Genomic DNA, 9,006 nt, shown 5'->3' on the forward strand with positions numbered 1-9,006 from the left:
TTGTGATATTTAAGGAAATAACATAATTTTTATTAATGTCTATCTAAATAAATAATCAATATGGGAAAATCTATGATGCGACGATATGGTATGGAAATAATTTTAACCAATTAAAACTAGCTCATGAATTTTGATAAATAACACCATGTTCATTATCACGTTTGTGATTCTGGTTTATTGGTTTTTTAGATATCATATCTTTTCTATATCATAGTTGAACCCAATTAATATTTACGTTTATCAAATCCAACTAAAAACTAAAATGAATAAGATTTAAAATTAGTATTTTATAAACAAATGGAATAAATAATCTAGCAATTTTATATTTACATCAAAAGATGATTTTAATCTTAATAAATTTATACAAATAAAATATTAATAGTAGAATAGTTACCTTACTACTTAAAATTTATTAATTTGCACATGATATATATTTCACAAATTTTATATATTTTTATAATTATTAATTAATATTTTAATTTACATTAAATGATAATATGTTTATTATTTACAAAAAATAAAAAAATGTTTATAAGATATTCAAGAATATAATATTAATTTGAATCTATCAAATCCACAAATTTACATTTATATAAAAATGATTTTTAATTAAAAAAATAAAAATTTTAATAATGAAATAACTGTTTTAATAATTAAAAATTATGAATTTGCATACGATATGTATTTTAGAAATTTTAACTGATTTGATATACTTAAAGTTAAAATTATGTATTTTTATAAATTATTAAATGATAATTTAATTTATATTTGGGAATTTTATATTTATCTAACTTTTTTTTGTTAATATTACAAAGTAAAAATAATAAAATAGAGAATAATTGATATAATAATTAGGATAAATATGATAGGTCCATCTTGGGCTTTTAATTAATGCATTGTATGATATCTGTGCATTCTGCTATATTAATTATAATATCTTTTTATGTATAGCATTAAGTATATATTTCTTGTATATTTATACATTATTTATGGTTATTTGATCATAAATTTGGTGTTATTGATGTATTTATGAAATTTGCATGTGTTTCCCTAGTGTAGCCAAGTGTTTCCATATTTTTTGTCGATATCCATGTGTTTTCAAAGCGTATTTATATCCGTATCCGTATCCGTATTTGAATCCAAGTTATCTGATATGATACTTGATACCGATACTTTAATCCTTGGTTTTACTCTCATTTTGATACGAGTAATAGAGTGCTGCTGCATGTAGATAGTGGCTTTTTAAGAGGAAGGGGCTCTGAAATGGATAAAACTAGGGGTATTTATGGTTCGATTTGTTGGGGTCTCACAACAATCACCCACAATAAAAAACGACAAGTATTTGAAATAACAACCAATTGATAGGGGTGCAAATGGATTGGATCATGATCTGATCCGATTTGAAACTCGATCCAATTTGGTCGAATTCGGATCGCTCTTGCTTGGGTTTTCGGATCAGATCGGATCCTATGATCTGATTGGATTCAGATCACCCCTTATCCGATATGAGAAGGTATAAATATATATTTGTTTATTTATAAATATTATATTTTTATAAATTTGTTATATTATTTATTTTTGTTTATAAAAAACATGTATATATGATGAAAATCATTAAAAATACTTGTATTTTTTGTTTTTTCTTTATTTAAATTGGTATATTTTATTTTATTCTTAATAATTTATTAATTTTTAAAGAAAGCAAATCGGATCAAATCAGATCCGAAAATCCAATAGGATTCGAATTCAGATCGAGTCCTATAAGATTTGATTCGATCGGATCCGACATGAACATTGTCGAATTGGATTCAAATATACCCTGATTTGAATTCGATCAGATTTGTTTGCATCCCTACCAAGAGAATCTAATAGCAACGAAAATAACGAAATCTAAGCAAAGACAAATAAGAATAAGCACCATCAAGAGCATCGAATTTAGGTGATTTGGCCTTGCTGCCTATGTCCATGGGAGATGAAAATTATACTCACTATAAAAGAAAATGTGAAACAATATAGGTGCCTTGTGGTTTGCGGCTCAAACCAACTCTTAACCCTTATACACTCATTCTCTCTTTCCTTTTTTCATTCCAAAGAAAAAAACAAGAGAAAAACTCTATTGTTACATCAAGAGCGTGCATTCTCTCTTTTATCCCAAGAACAACCAACCCTTAACCCTTATTTGATTACAATAGTCCAACTTACCTGGGTAAGAATATTTACTTGGAAGTGCACTTACCCATTTTCTTTTGATTTATAGGATTCTCCGGTAGATAACAGAATGACATTTTTACCCATAAAAAGTTAGTATTAAAATAGGCAAAATGGTCTCATTATGTTTTATAAAAGTTTTTCCCATGTAGGAAAATTGCTTATCCACCTAGGAGATGGTTAAGTTTTAGCCAGGAAAGTAAATATGATTTTACCATGGGGCCCGTTGCTTAATGTAAATAGAACATGGTAAAGTTGATCAATGGTAAAACGATCGATACCCACTGACCAACTTTCCTATGCATATTTACTAGTAAGCAAACAGGGCCTTATATGTAAAATCCTCTTTAACTTAAAGAGGGACGTTGGTAGATTAAAAATAATCCAACGGTTGAAAAGTAAGGCACAACCCCAACACAATTTGGTGTGGTTTAGAGTAAATCTTAGACTTGGTAAAATATGGCCTGAGAATTTCTTAGATCAAACCAAATTATTTTATTACGGTTTTGTGCAATTGGCCATTCTATTCGGTTTAACCCAATTAGAAAGCCCTAACAACATATGATGCCCAAACAAATACTTCATGTTTACCAAGTAATAGAGTGGTGCTTTAAGAGGAAGGGGTCTGAAATGGGTAAAACTAGGGGTGTTTATGGTTCAGTTTGGTAAGGTTTAGAGTAAATCGTAGTCCAAATCGGTAAAATTTCTCAGGTCAAACCAAATTATTTTATTACGGTTTTGTGCAATTCGTCATTCTATTGGGCTTAACCCAGAAAGCCCAAAATAACATATATTCTTGCATAAATAACAAATATTATCTATTAATCACTATAAAAGCATTGAGTAATTGTAATTGGTATGCTATGTAATCGTTTTTCAGTCTACAATTTGGTTTGGTTTTTAAAATTCAGGAAACTGAACTAAATCGTTCTAAATGTAGATCAAACTGAATTACAAATTATTCGGTTCAGTTTTGTGGTTTGAACCGTTTAATGAATACCCGTAGATAAAACCCCCACTTTGAGACTATATAACTCAATTCTTGTATGCCCCCCCCACAGAAAACTCAATTCTTTTTTTTTTTTTATAATAAAAGTAAGGGGGCTACACAAGATGGGGAGTAGCACGTCCCCACAATATCACCCGGCAAGTGGGCTTCATGAGCATGGTGAGCGAGCCAATAAGCGGCCTAATTTGCTTCTCGATATACATGCTTGTAGATGATCCCCTTTCCGCACCTCTCCATGAGCTCCCAGCAGTCTTGAATTGTACTCAGATTCCACACGCACGAATTGAATTTGTTAAGACAAGAAATCACAATCTTAGAATCACTCTCAATTGTGATAGGAAAGTTGAGAAGTTCAAAGCTAAATTATGGGCTTTCCAGGCAGCCCAAGCTTCCGCCCGAGGTAAAGCCCAATTTATAATTAAGCCTGGAGCCCTGGACAATGTATGAGGCCCTCGACATCATAACATCGGCAATATTAAGGTGATACAAATTTGATCCGTTTATAATTGGATCAAACATAGATCCACCCCATCCGACTTGATATAATCTTATTGCATACTACTTAAATATATCTACTGGTAATGTTGACTTGATGTTGTGTTTGAATGCTTTTCAAAAAAAAAAAAAATGGTGCGTTTTTATTAAATTTTCATAGTTTTAAGTTTTATATAAAATATAATATTTTGATATTTTTTAATTTAATTTAGTTATACTATTTAACTATTCAATATCCTATTGTAATTTGAATTCAATTCAAACCCACCGTAACCCGGATGGTAGGGGTGCAATGGGATCGGATTTTGATCTGATCCGATCCGAGACCCAATCCTATTTTGTTAGATTCGGATCTCTCATGTTTGGATCTTTGGATCATATCGGATCACCCCTATCTGATTTGAGAAAATCCGATCCGATATATATGTTATTTATTTATTTATATAAATATATATAACACATATATGTTATTTATTTATTTATATTACATTTTTGTAGATTTGTTATATTAATTATTTTTTATAAAAGACATGTATATATATGACGAAAAATAGTTGAAAAGATGCTTGTATTTTTGTTTTTGTTTTTCTAAATCATTATATTTTATTTTTCTTTTAATAATTTATTAATTTTTTAAGAAATTTAAATCGGATCGGATCAGATATAAAAATCCAACATCTTCATCGGATTCAAATTCAAATCCATACTTATGAGATCCAATCGGATTAGATCGAATTGGCTCTTAACATTGATTCAGATTTAGATATACCCTGATTCAAATCCGATACAATCCATTTACATTCCTTTCGAATGGATTAATTATCATTCAAATTTGAGTATAAATGAATCAAGTTAGGATCTGCTTATATACAAGGTTCAAAGTATCGGCCCGTATTGGCCGATACGTATTGTTCCGACACCCCTCCGATACACCCCTATTGGTCTAATCGATTCAGGGTGTGGCGAAGACCTAAACCGGCTCCCCTGAAGGGTCTGAACCAGTGGCAAAAAAGAAAAACCATCAAAAGGAGAATCGATTTGCTCGATACGCCCATATGGCATATCGGACGTATCGATATTTTGAACCTTATGTATAATCCAATCGATCCATTTGCAGCACTTGTCAAAATAGAAGCCCACGTTGAGGGAAAAGCTTTAAATACAAGACGGTGACACCAATTTTTGAATCATAAAATTCTTGTGAAAAGGGTTAGGTGGTGGTGTTTTGCAGCAGTCAATGCTCGATGCTCCTCTCCAAGATTTGACGCATAAGCTAGTATCTTTTACCTTATGTTTGAATTGCAAGAAAACATGGTATCAGAATCACGTGGTCCTCATTGAACATTTTCTTGAAGACTTGCTGAACGACAAAGTTTCCTCAGACCTCTCTTCTTAGCAGAGAAGGAAAAGGTAAAATAAAAATGCAACTGCAGATGATTATTTTCTTTGTTACAAGACGAGTGGTTGCATTTTTTTGTCTCTAGTTTTCTTTTTTTTGTTACCCAGTTCTTATAAATGTTGACTTTTGGGATGCAAAGGTTGGCACTTTGATTCAATCTAATATGATTTAAATTTTAAAATATCATTTTATATATATATATATATATATATATATATGTAAATGTATGTATATATGTTTTAATGTTCAATGAATCAGGTATGGTAAAATCATTGGATCAGGTTTAATAAGGATTTACATCAACCCGAACCCGATTAAGACTGACATCCCTACTTGATTTGGTCAAACTTATTTGGGGTGAAATGGATTAATTCATTATATTCTGGTCATTGAGACAACGGGAGGTCAGAAAACCCCAACCTATTAGTCCTTCATTGTATAATTGTGTTGTGCCTATACATGATCGAGAGTCGGAAGACAGAAAATGCTGGTCGGTTGGTTGTGTGTGTCTATTTCTGCATGATCTAAGCAGAACTAGAAAATGAGTTAAACAAGTAAGAATTAACATTAGAAATCAAGTAGTCGTGCCTTGAAAAACAAATCAATTGATGTTTAATACGCCACATTATTTGATTGATTTAAGTAAACAGGCGAGTCAGAGATGAGGCACGACCAATACATAAAAAAACTATAAACAAGCTGATCCTACATCCATGGAGCCAGGTTTGCCGTTCTTTGACCATTTCACCCCACAAGTGACGAGGAAAATGGTGGCACGTTTTAGTGTTTAATTCAATTCGTTGTTATTCTGTTATGTGACTATGAGGAATATGGTGGTTTGCTTAATTAAAAAGTGATCGAGAGAGATTCTTATTCTCCGGCTTTGTAATTGAGTTGTTCATAATAAACTCTCTATGCGTGATTTATCTTGTTATTCAGCGTACACTTGGTCTGTAGCACCTACTTTTTTGATTTCTTCTTTGGAATCTGATGTAACTGAGTTATTGTTGAATGAATCAACCCGGGTATTTTCAAAAAAAAAAAAGAAAACAGAGAGAGAGAGAATGGTGGGTCAATAACTTATGGCTTTCAATTTAATCCAAATGTCATATTGAACACGTTCTTTCTAACCCTTGTTTTTCTTTTTTTTCCAAATCCCTGTCGTTTTCATCCACTATTAATGAGAATTTAGTCCAAATATCACGTCGAACACATTCTAACCCTTTTTTACCAATAGGTTCAACACTCACCAATTTGGGGGTGTATGTGTGTTCAACAATGTTGGTTTTGTTTTTGAAAACAAAAGTTACTATTACTATTAGATAGACAAAATTATATTGTTTTTGCTGATATGTTATTTTTTTTTTCTTTTGAAAACCAAAATTACATGTTTTTGAAACACCTGTTCTTTTACGTAATTGTGAATGTATTTCATGAGTTCGGCTTCAGTCAAGGCAAAACTGGTTCGAGCATCCTCTACTGCCTTGTATTAAGAATATCTTCGTACTTATGTTCTTTATTTCATGGGGAAATATTCCCAATGCAAGGGTGAAAAAGACTGTTAGAACGGTATAGGCACAGCTTTGCCCTGGTAGAAGCCGATCTCCCCCATTGGGTTCATACGTTCACAAACACAATGATGTAGAGGAGATCACCCACGAAAGGCATAACATGGAATCCCGTGAAGGAGTACGAGTCCACCCAGAACTCTACTAAATTGATAATAACTCTCATCCCATGATTCCTAATTCAACCTGAATTCAAATTTAGTTATAGTTCTTTTCTTTCCAGATTTTCTTTATAAATAGGTCCAAAGGAATTGTATTCGACACAAAAATTTTGATCAAATACAACTATAACCTTTTTTTTTACTCCAGTTTCTCTCTTCTTCATCCGTTCATCATCGGAGAACAATCGGATTAATTAATCTCACCTCCGCTTAGCCGCTACGTCACACAACCAATGTTTAATTTCCCGGAAGGCATCTTTATTTTGTTGTTGATTCTAAAACTAGAGAATTGAATCGAGCATAGAACCTGAAAATGGAGAGATTCACGAGTTAGAGGTTTAACCTGGATCAAATCGGAGGTTGAATCGTGATGAAGTGGCATATATGTGTATAAATTGTGGATTGTATAAATACTATGTATACTGCACAATCCAAATGAGTAGGGTTCAAGTCTCTTAATTCACATTTTCCTTATAATACGTGGATAATAAAATAATAACCATTAAGAGTCATTAATTAATATAAATAAAAGAATATATTAATACTAATTAAACTACCCATAAATAAGAGGACATGAGTTTAAATCTTTCCATTGTCATTTTGAAATTCATATATTAGCTAGTGCCCCAGTCATGATTCAACCAGTTCATCTGGATAGTATGCTCCAATTTTCTAAAGACGACATGGAAGATAGCTTTTTAAACTCAATCACATGGTTAGGGATGACAATTTCTACCCTACTTAATATTTGCCCCTATCCGCCTCAATGGGGTGGATTCTTTTGCTTGAAAAACAGATTTTGGGATTTTACAACCCATATGGTTATTGGTAAGGTGTGGTATAGACTAAACTTGATCCTCCCCAACCCATATATTGTTGGAGGCATGTGAACTTATGTATTAGGTGTTGAATTAATAATATTTTGAACTTTATGTGATGGATAATTGATACTTTATGCATTTTCTACATATTTTAATCAAATAATTAGAAACCTTGATGCTTGTTCATGTTATTTTACTTGTTTATTGCTTATATGCAACAAGAAATAATAAAAAATTAAATGTAGGTTCTAGAACCAACTTGCCAACCTGATCCACCCCACCGTCAAATGTGGGGAGAATAGGGTCATAGAGGGTTTTGCATTTTCATGTGCAAGGAGCGTTAGGATTTTGAAAATCCAACAAACTTCAGGTTCTGGGGAGGGTACGAGTTAGGTTTAAGGAGGTTGGTAAGGTCTAGAATTTACAAAACCCTCCCTGAACCAGGGGTGGATTTGAGTCAACCTGAGCTAAATATTTGGCTATTTATTTTGGCTCACCAAAAATCCAAGAGGCTTGAGCTCGATTTGAGCTAGAGTCTTGAGCTCGAATTTGTCTTAGCTTGGCTTGAGCTCAAATGTGAGTTAAGCTTCTTATAAAAAATAAAAAAATATGCACATGAAAAATTATTTTTTATTTTAAATACAAATATTTAAGAATTTTAAAAATTATTTAGGGAAAATTCCCGATCAGTACCCTATATTTTGGCTCGAGTAATCCAGTACCCAAACTTTTGAAACACGACAATCTAGTACCTGTCGTTAATGGACTGCCAGTTATATATATCATGTGACCTCATGTGCGATTCAAAACTTTTAAAAATATCAAAATTATCCTTGGAAATAAAACACATTGTTCATCATCTTCTTCCTCAAAAGGATGAAACAGAGCTCAAGCCCTCTGTCACAAACACCAAAACCCTTGCAATAGAGCCCAAGCTCTCTCTCACAAACACTTGCAACGACTTTGCCTTTCTCGCAAAGTTGTTGCAAGTCTTTGCCAAGAATGAAAAATTTCAGGTTCTCGATAACTTATTTTTATTTTTTTAACTTAACACAATAATATTTTATTCCTATAGGTAAAAGAGAGGAGAAGAACTGGAAGCTTTGTCTCGATACTTGAGAGAGAGAGAGAGAGATCAGTGATGGTGGCCAAAGACTTTTCTCTTTTTCCATTTTTCATATAAGATAATTACAGTAGTTAAAGGAAAATTTTTCTCCTAGAAATTTCTTTGGTTTTGGTTTGAAGAAGACAGAATATTTAGAGGAGAAGAAAGACAAAAGTGTTGTTGCAGGGATAAAAAATTTTGACGGTTGGTTCTAATTTTAGCGGATGGTTGATAAAGAAA

The sequence above is a fragment of the Nelumbo nucifera genome, chromosome 4 (assembly GCF_055504915.1).
Source record: "Nelumbo nucifera cultivar China Antique chromosome 4, China Antique-T2T, whole genome shotgun sequence".
NCBI classification, from domain to species: domain Eukaryota; kingdom Viridiplantae; phylum Streptophyta; class Magnoliopsida; order Proteales; family Nelumbonaceae; genus Nelumbo; species Nelumbo nucifera.